Genomic DNA, 11,304 nt, shown 5'->3' on the forward strand with positions numbered 1-11,304 from the left:
AGTCTCTCAATTATTAAAGGGAAGGTAACAGATAAGAAGTTTGCTATAAATAAGGAGGTGATTCCCACAGTTCTGGAGAAACCAGTGAAGAGCCTGGGAAGGTGGTATGATGCAAGCCTTAGTGATAAATCACAGGTTGAAGACTTGAGACAGGTCACTAGGCAAGGTATTGCAAAAATTGACAAGTCGGGGCTGCCAGGTAAGCTCAAGCTGTGGTGTTTGCAGTTTGGTTTGTTGCCTCGGCTAATGTGGCCATTGACAGTTTATGAAGTTCCTCTGTCAAAGGTAGAGAGGTTGGAAAAAATGATCAACTCCTTTGTCAGAAAATGGCTCGGAGTCCCACGCTGCTTAAGCAGTGTAGCCTTGTATGGGAAGGGTATTGTAGAGTTGCCAATATCTAGTCTGACAGAGGAATTTAAGTGTGCTAAGGCTAGATTGGAATTGACTCTTACTCAGTCCAAGGACCCAGTGGTGAGGAAAGTTGCACCCTCAGTTAATGCAGGGAGGAAGTGGAACCCAGAGCAGGCAGTTAAGCAAGCTCAATCAGCATTGAAGCATAGAGATATAATGGGCCATGTGCAGCACGGGCGCGGGGGTCTAGGGGTGGGTGCAAGTAAACCCTTGTGGAGTAGGGCTTCTGCAGGAGAAAAGAGGAAAATGGTAGTGGAGGAAATGCATAGACAGGAGGAGGCTGTAAGATGTACTAAGGCAGTGTCGCAGGCAAAACAAGGGCAGTGGGTGAACTGGGAAGGGGTGGAAAAAAGACAGATTAAATGGAAAGATCTATGGGGCATGGAAGCTAGTAAGATCAGATTTATGTTAGGTGCTACATATGATGTGCTCCCATCTCCCAAGAATTTAAGTCAATGGTTTGGTGAGGATGATAAATGCATACTTTGCTCGTGTGTGGGCAGTCTCCACCATATCCTATCAGGATGCAAGGTAAGTCTCACCCAGGGGCGGTATACGTGGCGTCATAACCAGGTATTGAAATGTGTGGCAGCGGCAATAGAGGATAAAAGAAGAGAAATCAATTCATTAGCAGCTAGTAAAGGGGTAAGGCAAATTAACTTTGTACGTCAGGGGGATAAACCTTGTTCCGCGAAGGCCAGGTGTAAAACCGGCCAGTTGAAAAATGGGGCGGGCTGGGAAATGAAGGTTGATCTTGGCCAGCAGATGGCGGTACCTCCACATATAGTGAGTACTAAGCTACGTCCTGACGTAATTCTATGGTCGGATTCAGAGAAGATAGTTTACTTCATTGAACTCACTGTTCCTTGGGAAGACAGAGTGGAAGTGGCCAATGAGCTGAAGAGAGCTAAATATACTGAAATAGCAGAGGAGGCAGCTAAGCGAGGTTGGAGTGCACGATTAAGGCCTATTGAAATCGGTGCACGTGGGTTTGTGGCCAGATCTGCTATTGGCTTGCTGTCTGAATTGGGCATTTGTGGTCGAAGTCTAAGGCAGGTGGGAAGTAACATGTCCTTAGCAGCAGAACGGGCAAGCGAATGGTTGTGGGTAAGGAGAAGTTACCCTTCCTGGGGCGCAAGCTAAGGTAAGCTAACTGGCTCATTTGTTTTGGTCGTGGGTAAGGAGAAGTTACCCTTCCTGGGGCGCAAGCTAAGGTAAGCTAACTGGCTCATTTGTTTTGGTGGTGGGTAAGGAGAAGTTACCCTTCCTGGGGCGCAAGCTAAGGTAAGCTAACTGGCTCATTTGTTTTGTGTTTGTGATGGACTGTGCCTAGGTTGATGGTACTTGGCTAAGGTTCTTTATGGTTTATGGTTCAGTCCACATCAACGGGACGGACCGACCTAGCCAACTTAAACCATGCCTAGGTTGGTTAAGGGTATTTGGATGCTTGTTGTGGTAATATGGGGCAGCATGGGGCGTAAGCTAACTGCTAACTGCTGGCTAATTTGTTTTGTGTTTGGGATGGGGCCTAAGATAATGGGCTAAGCTAACTGGCTAATTTGTTTTGTGTTTGTGATGGGCTGTGCCTAGGGTGATGGTACTTGGCTAAGGTTCTTTATGGTTTATGGTTCAGTCCACATCAACGGGACGGACCGACCTAGCCAACTTAGACCATGCCTGGGCTGGTTAAGAGTATTTTGAGTATTGGATATTTCAATGTGGTAATATGGTGGTAGCATGGAGGGGAGTGTCTCCAGGACGCTGGTTTCACTGTTAAGCCTTCATGAGGTGTCGTGGGCCTAACTTAACGAAACATCGGTGAATGAGGGTGCCCACTTGATAACCCCAATGACATGCCGCATACTATATAGGCTACTGCTGTTGGATAGGCCATTTGCATTGTGCTTGTGACCATTTGTTGGCGGATTTGTGGGTAGTGTGCTTTTTAAAGTTAAACTTGAGCAGGGGCTTCTGAATGTGTTTTTACCTTGGATTTTGGCACAAGGGATTTTAACATCTAATCCTGTGTATTAATGTAATGTAAAGTAATGGCTGCAAACGGGCTGCAAACGGGATTCACTCGCAGTTAACCAAATATTTCTTTATTAGGGCAGGGCAGGCATATTTCTGGCTATTAAATTATTTCTAAACCAGTCTGCTAAAGTCTGTAGTGAAGTCTGTGTAGGGTTTTCCAGGCTCCATTTCTTTTTACGAGACACCCTACTCACTTGAGCCATCTACCGGTTGTTTGGGTTGTTGCAGCGTCTCACTGGGAAAATACAAATTAAAGTCGCGTGATACCGCGTGATCCCACGCGCGGACCGCGAGTGAAGCTGGCCAAGTCGAAGCACTGCCCACTGTACATTATCCCGCTTATTACACGGCTATTGCCAAAACAAAACAATAAACTCCCCACGATATGACTCTTTAGCCTACATAGCCTAGGCTATAGCCTATTTGTTACTGTTCATCGTGGCTTTTGCTGAGAAACAAATAGTTCGCAACAACACACGCTAAACTTGAATCAAAAATTCTGAATGAAGTTCCAGTAGTTGCGGAGTGACATGAAAGACCTTAATTAGAAGCACAAACTCTGTTGCCATTGACAGCGGTCATTATTTTTTTCAGAGGTCCTTTAGTCGAAAATAATGACAGCTAGAACTTTGGGAAATCCCATTGAAGTCAATGGAGCGTTCTACTTGCATTGTGAAGAGCCGTGTAATAAATGTATATAATTATTGAAGAAAATACCGCCAGATCTTTAAACATGTTTTCTTCTTATATTTTTCCTTTTTATTTTCATATGTTATGTGAAAAACCCTTATGTGGTAAATATGATATAACCTTTACATCCCTTGTTCTTGTCAAATAGTTCTGAAATGTTTGTGATATAGAAGGGACAGAAAAGGGCAATGATAGGAGATACAGTGAGTGCATGTATTGTCTGTACACTTTCTGAACTGTAATATTCCTATTGTCCAAAAAAAAAATAATAAAAAAAAAATAATAAAAAAAAAACATGAATAAATATAGCTTATAAAAGATGATAATAATAATCATAATAATAATAATTTCAATACTTGTTATGGTGATTAAGCCATTCTGACATACTGACTACATCCTGATATTTTTATTCTCTCTTTATTGTGATTTAATAAACTGTATAGACTTCAACCATATTTATTCCTTCTGGAGTTAACAATGAACTTAGATTAATGTAGGAATTAAATTGATTGTGATTGTCACAGTGATTGTGTGGCCTTTGAAGGAACACTCAGTGATACCCTTGGTACCATCAAATGGTAGCCTATAGCGATGTGGTCAGGATACAGAACGGTATACTGTGGTTCGCCTTACCGGTGACCATGTCGTGGTCTGCGTGATCACAGAATTTATAGTTTACCCACCTCTTTTTTACCACCACACCCCTGTGTGTGTGTTTATGTGTGTGTGAGCGTGCATTTGTGTGTTTGTATGCGTGTGTGTCTTTATGTGTTTGTGTGCATGCCCCTGTGTGTGCATGCAATGCCTATGTGTGAGTGTGTGCTAGTGTATGCATGTGTGTGTGTGTGTGTGTGTGCATTCCTGCGTGTGTGTGTGTGTTTCTATGTGTGTGTGTGCGAGTGTGTGTGTGTGTGTGTGCCTTGTAGAAATGTATCAAGTACATTTTAACAGCATCCTCTACTGGCAACCCTTCGCTCAATACCACCATCTACAGGTTGATTGATGTACGTCACCTAATTTTTGCTTTTTAATTTTTAACTGGGTGGTGCCATACCACAATTAAGTAGTTAAGGGATGGGTTGAGAAGCCCCCTGTGACCAATATACAAAACAAATGTGGTCATCGCAGGCCCTACAGATTTCAAGATATTCACAGACAACTGTGTCAGCCCTAACCTCCTTTTGGGGGGTCGGGTGCGGCAGGTGGGCAACGGATTGGCAGACAGCAAGGCTGAGGAAAACACACACCAAACATCCGGAGAGAGACAGCATCTGGTGTATTACATGTGAGTGTTCCAGGAAGAACTTTAGTACAAGAATCAATTAGGTGACCAGTAAACACCTACACATTCTGAAACGGAATCCTACAATCCAGATCAATACAATCCTGAGGAAAATATATGTTATAAGAAATGTAAATGGATACTATATATACAAATATACAAAATGCTACATCTTATCAAGAATCTGATCTCTTAATAACAACTCCAGAAACGGCGTGAAGGTCACTCCAGCAACATGCCTGTGATGGGTCTGTCTTGTCCTCACTTCACTCCTGGACATAGTTCATACTGTATGCACTAAAAGTCTCTCCAGTCAAGTTCGTCCATCATCTTTAGGTATATTTTGACCACAACCTTCACTTTCAACGTTGAGAAAGTATCTCCTGTTTTCTTGATTCTTAGTTTCTTCGCCTTTGTTTTCAAGTCTATCGGTTGCTTTTGATTGTTACACTTAATCTGCACAATGACATAACAATAAAGTTGAACTACTGTAGGGCTGCACAATTAATTGATTTAAAAAAAGAATAACAAATTAGCTTTTAGCAATTAGCTAATCAAAATACTGCAAGTACATGTAGCTCACAATTCTGTCCCAATGGTTAATCTAGTCTCTTCTAAGATTTTTCTATTGATGTCATTCTCCTCACCAATCAGGAGTGCTGTGGTTCTCGTGCACTATGCAATCTCACCAATCAGAAGAGGCCCCAGCTTAAACCACAATTTTGAACTGAAGCGTGACTTTCAAAAAATCTAATACTGGTCAGAAAAAAAAATTGCAATTCGATATTTCCCCAAAATCGTGCAGTCTTCATCTACTGTACAGTGAGTGTCATTCTGAGCGTCATCCCACTCTCCTCCATCCTCTCCTTGGTGTCTTCTGCAGTTCCTCCCAAGCAGCGCCAGTCTCCATTTTGAGATGGATGGACGCTCTGAGGGTGTCTGTCTCACTGGTCCTCTGTCCTGCCACTGCAGACAAACAGAGACACAGATCAGAACATAGATCAGAACAACCCTGATCAATAAGAAGAGGCAGAATGGGAATCTAGTGGTGGATAATCTTAGTCACAAAGTGAGGACAAACTTATAGCGACCATTACATCTATTCAAAGTACAACCAGAAATCTTCAAGGCACACTATGCAAGATTTTAACCTTTATGAAGCCAATTTGATGGTAAACAAACTTGTAATAGGTGAATCATTCACCTAGCATAGCTATACAGCATAGACGTAGCGAGTCCCTACCGAGAAAACCAGCCATGCAACTTCCAAGAGTGTCGCCCCGCCAAAACTCGCGAGAATCTGAAACATTGCCTTGTCAGTAGATATAGCTCTTTGGAGATAGTTTTTGCCTGTCAATCCTTCACCTCCACAACAAAAGCATTTGCATTGTGTGCAGGGGGGATAAGTCATGAGAAGTTTGCTATTTACAAAAGCAAAGTAACATATAAATACATTGTGACTCTAGAGGGAGCTCTAAACTCACCAAAAATACCTAAACCTGCATAGTATACCTTTCAGGTCACTCAAACTCAATCTCTAACCTACTTTTTGCAGTTGCACCAGAACAAGCACTTCTGAATCAGTGAGTTAAGGCAATCATCATGGAAATATTTACGGGTGGTTAATCTATGAGTCATTTGGAATAGGAAAGAATGAAAGACAAGAATGAATACACTGTATTGAATTTTACTGAACTTTTATGGTGCACATTTCACTTACAATTTGGTTTGAATAATCCTGCACTGTGAGTTCTCTTGAGAGGTATTTTTTCATCTGAAAGAAATTCAAAAAGACAAATAATCTGGCTGTTATTATGTCTCTCCTTCACTATCTTTTCTGACTGTCTATAGATATCACACTAGATATCAAGATCAATGATGCCAGATGTCATTGGAACATTGGAAATGGTGACATTGTGTGGTCACTATGTGGAACAGAACAAGGGGGACGTGCCAAAGGCTCCCTTAAAACAGCACAGTAACATGACCTCACCATGACAGTCCAATAATAACATTCAAATTTTGAGTGTGGAACAAATCTAGTTAAGCAGTGTTTCCAAACATATGTGGAATATACACACACAGACACAGGCAAACACAGACACACACACACACACTCTCACACAGGTCTCAGATCCCAGTAAATTTAAACACTTAAAAAAAGGAAAACCTTGGATTCTTTTGACATATGACGAAAATGTCTCCTGCACTTTAAAGTCTCCATGAATGACCTGACACTTACGCAGCTTCCTCTCTGAGTCTGTGATGTCTCTCCGTTTCAGTGACACGTTTCCCTTCAGCAGGTCCTCAGAAAGGACACTCACTGTCTCCTCTGTCCCTTGTCCAGTCTCATGAAGGTAAATACAGTCTGTCCTCTTTAGCCTCTTCACTTCCATGGCAGCCACACTGGTCTCAACACAGAGGTGACGACCAGGTTCGAGTGATGTGGTCATTAGGATCAGTGTGGATTTCAGCGGTAGAACATCTGTGGGCATGTGCATATGATATATGCATATACATTAAGACATGTATGCTATGTATGTATGTTTTTATTTCAGTTAGCCTATTAGCTCGTTTGATTTGCATTGAGCTCAATGAGCATTAAAATAAAACCATGCCAATCTCTAGGTATGGTGAAGGGTCTGTGATGATGTGGGGCTATTTTAATTCCAAAGCCCAAGGGAACTTTATCAGCATGCATAGTATCCTGGATCCATTAAATAACTGGCCTTTAAAAATAAAAATCTGCCTGACTCTGGGAATTTAACATACAGTAGGGGTGTCACTTATGACCCTGTATTTTAAGGAAGAACATTTATTTATTTATTATACCTTATTCGGTGACACTTTACTTGACAGTGTCGACATAAGCGTGACACGACACAAGTCATAAACGTTAATGGCATAACCCTTCTGTTATTAAGTGTCATTCTAGGCTGGTCTATGCTAGGCTGGAGCTAAAAGTGGTATCGCCAGACTCAGAGAACAGTTGGATGAACTGGAGAAAGGTAAAAAATAAATTGTCTAACTCAAGGGGAGGTGGAAAATTAGTATAAATTCCCCAAATGGAGGAATATCCCTTTAACATTTGGAGTAGATCACAATATACCCACTACAGCTAACAAGACTACATCACAGTATACCCACTACAGCTAACTAGACTACACCTAGACTAAAACTGGAAGCAAACAAAGTTGGGGTCCCCCAACAAAAACAAAACCCTGTGTGGAATTTCACTGGGAATACTGAACGTAGGGGTGTGTTACCTCTCTGGTGTGTTTCGGTTGGTACTTGGTTAAAATATAATGTGTGTTTTTTTCCACAAAAGATTCTAATAAATTCAAACACAAACAAATGCAACTTCCTGCAAAATCCCTGTCTGCCGATCATTGTGTCAAAGACGCCCAAACAAAGTATGCACAGATTGTTTGTAATGAAGTTCAACAGCACATGGGGAGATATAGACCCTATTAGCCAACAACGAAACTAATAGTACTTTCTACACTCCCTGAGAGGTTTTTCATTTAGGCTATCAATATTTAACAGAGAAGGAAAGAGAAAGGACCTGAGAGATACATAGACTACATGGTGTGGTTAAAAAATATTTGAGTTTGAAAAGCCTTTTCCTACATGTTATAATGATTTAAAATGTAATCCATTAAATGTATCAGTGTAACTGTATTCCACCCATTTAAATTGTAACTGTCTGTATCTACTCATATTTTATATTTTAAATAGATAATCTGGAATACATGTATTCAGTTGCTTCCCAATACTGCACACACACACATTTAGTAGAAGGCAAATCTTCCAGTATAGAGTAGACCTTGGAGATGAAACAAAAAAATATTGTACTAATAAACCTTTTCTGTTATACAAACTTTCATAATAACGTTGGCAAAGGTCTGTAAATTCTTAAAAGTTAGTAAATTTGCACAAGAAACTCTGTTAGATACTCTACTGTATCCATTGTTAAAGTTTGCAGATTGCTTATTGCATACTGCAACCCAACAACTGCACTAAAATACTGAAATACTTACACATGCATGAAGCTCGCCTAATTCGGTTGAGGGTCTTTCAGCCCAGAGAAAGCCATGGACCCATCGTAGGTCATATATTAGGTCCTGACACTGAAAAAGCTAAGCACAGAAAACATTCATGCCAATCTAACTCTAAAACAACTACAAAACTGTAATTAATTATATTACAAATCAGTATTTAAAACAGCATATGGTAGCATTCACATTTAGCACACCTGATTGTTACCTTAAAATGCTCCTCGTTGCTATATAGCAAATGTAGGGAGAGGAAATGATTGTGTGTTAAAAACTCTTCTATAAACACCTACCTCTGCCCAATAGCTGGTTTCCATTGCTTATGTGTAGAGTAATAACTCATGTTTTCTTTTCAAACACAGTTCAAGTATTAGGCTACACCCTTTGAATTCTTGCATATCATGGAGGAATGCAAAATAACCTGTATCAAGACAAGATAACAAGATATCCAGTGTTCTAGTTCCATATCCAGTTCCACAGAACAAACATTTCACAAGTCACTGATTTTCAGATGATCTTTTGCACCATCTTTACGTCCAAGTTTATGATAAAATCTTTCCTACCTCACTTTCCTCTTACTAGATGATGCACTACCTCTGTTTTAACCAAATTAGTTAGCGCTAACAAAAAGTGTATGAATATATGAAGTGTATCAACTTTTTATCACCTGTATTGTATTGTTATCATGTTATATCAGATTAATGATATAGAGGTGAGTGTAAACTACAGTAGCAAAGGATCTTAGCCTGGGGGTCATTTCTAGAAAGCATCGTTTGCTAACTTGCGTCGCAACCTTGGTAGTTCGCTCCATCGTTCTTGGATTTGGTGTTTCTAGAAAGGGTAGTTCGAACTCTCAATCGCAAAAAAGGACGCAAAGTTTGGGCGTTTGAACTACTGCCCCTAGGCAGTCGCAATTGTGTCGTTCCTTGGTAGTTCCTGTTGGTGTCCGGAGCGCCTAACCAAAAATCACAACCGCCTAACCAAAATTTGCGAAGTGGATGTTTATCTCGTGATCTATCCTGTAGCTTAATTTTGATTAAGACACTGACTCCCCTACTTGGCTCATTCTTGCTATTTATGTTAATTAAAGTAGTGCCTTGCTTTTAGTATTATAATCTTCACAGTCCCTAACAACAGTAGTGTTAAATGGTGTAGTGGCTAAAGCAGATGACTTATTATCCCAACGTTGTAGGTTCGATTTTCTTATGATGTGAGATTGTCCTCTTGCTTCTCGCTATACTGCAGGTGAACTAGTGTGACACGTAGATTCAATTGTTTTTGACTGATGTATTGTAGCCTACCTATGGTCTCTCGATGTAGAGTAACTATATACATAAATATGTATGGTCAAAACCTATTGTTGTGTCTCGTAGGCCTACTCTTACTCAGAGATGCAAAGAAGAGATAGGATGCGAACTCCGGCTGAGCGCGCAGTGCACCAACGCGCTGCCGTTAAGCCAAGAGACAGTTGATGACCTACGGGATACCCAGATATTTGTCCAGGCTATATATTTTTTCCAACACATAGATATTTAACACAAATAATGACTCATTTTGGTCTGCTTAAGTTAACTGTTTTATATGCTTGCAATAGGTTTAGGTTTTGGCTGATGGCAATGACAATACCAGCATTAATCACTCAGTTTAGATTAGTAACATGTCGACATAGGCCGTGACAGAACATTTCTAGGGGGTGGGGTATTACACGTTGCCACTGTTTCCACCAATGATATGTATCGCTGCATCATCAACAACGTTGTTGTTCGAACGTCGGAGGTAGCGAATTGCGACACAGGTACGATGCTTTCTGGAAACAGGTGTAACAGTGTCGTTGTTTGGTCGCAAGTTGCGTCGTACCATGGTGGTTGAGCAATGTCGTTGCTAACTTTTCTAGAAACGACCCCCTGGTCTGCAGTTTGGCCCCTACTTTACAACATACTGAGAGTTCACTCTGTGTAAAAATCAGTCACCAACACTGAACTAACAATGCTTAGAGAAGTCATGCTTCTTATAATGTAACAATAATAACAATTTCATGAGTCGTTTCGTACGCCACCTGAAAAGTATGTTTGGTTTGGTAAGGTCTCTCTGGCCAGGGTCCTGAAACTTTAGCCAAGGTGCCAATAATTCTGAAGGGTACTGTATTCCTAACATTACTGCGTTGCTGATTGGCCTGACATTTTTTGTTTTTTAAGGGAAACGGTTATGAACTAGTGTGTTTAGTTTGGTAAGGTCTCTGGCCAGGGTCCTGAAACCCCCCTTGCAAGTATATGTGCGGGAGTGACAGCTCAGACAGGCATCCCTGCGTGCAGAGCCCCATGTGTTCCCAGCTGAGCAGGAGGACAGGAGGAGATGGAAGGGAGGTGGGATAATTGTGTGAGTATTGACTGGAATGACACAGCGAAAAAGGGAAAGTGGAAATAAATGGTCACATAAGAGGTTTGGGAAATTTACTTCATCATTTGCAAGGATCCTATGGATGGGTGTGTGGAGGGTGGACATCTGTCACTCAGCCTACTTCCACATGGTGCAATATTTGATCATGTGAAGGACACATAAACACTCTAACTAGCCACATACGCCATGCACTATCCAGTCCCCCAATGAAAATGTAACAGTTGGTAAGGTTTTGCAAGCTTACTGTAATAGTATTTAATTGCTTGTCTTTGACTCAAACTTCATACTGTTGTTTAAACACTATTATCCAAAATATTTAACTCAAATACAGCTTTTGGTTTGTTTAAAATGGACAATGACATTTTGTGAAGTATAAAACCAGTTGTTGGTTTCATACTTCGTTTCCTAATGTCATATACTCAGGTGTCTTTTTCA

The 11,304-nt window shown here is 40.9% G+C and overlaps 1 long non-coding RNA gene across 3 annotated transcripts; it reads right to left on the reverse strand.

Annotated features, from left to right (window-relative positions):
* Positions 1-4,392: 4,392 nt before the first annotated feature.
* On the reverse strand, positions 4,393-8,851 carry LOC143137828 (uncharacterized). Of its 3 annotated transcripts, none has more exons than XR_012990103.1 (5): positions 8,766-8,851; positions 8,458-8,556; positions 6,660-6,902; positions 6,138-6,191; positions 4,393-5,383 (listed from the first exon to the last, which is right to left on the reverse strand). It is a non-coding gene; the product is annotated as an uncharacterized LOC143137828 (long non-coding RNA). The 3 variants fall into 3 exon arrangements; XR_012990104.1 differs by having other exon boundaries at positions 8,684-8,774; XR_012990105.1 differs by lacking the exon at positions 8,766-8,851 and adding an exon at positions 8,673-8,693.
* Between the last annotated feature and the right edge of the window lie 2,453 nt (positions 8,852-11,304).

Source organism: Alosa pseudoharengus, unplaced genomic scaffold, assembly GCF_046254945.1.
Source record: "Alosa pseudoharengus isolate Yale_2024_CS ecotype anadromous, Long Island Sound unplaced genomic scaffold, YU_APseudo_1.1 YU_APseudo_1.1_scf_21, whole genome shotgun sequence".
NCBI lineage: Eukaryota > Metazoa > Chordata > Actinopteri > Clupeiformes > Clupeidae > Alosa > Alosa pseudoharengus.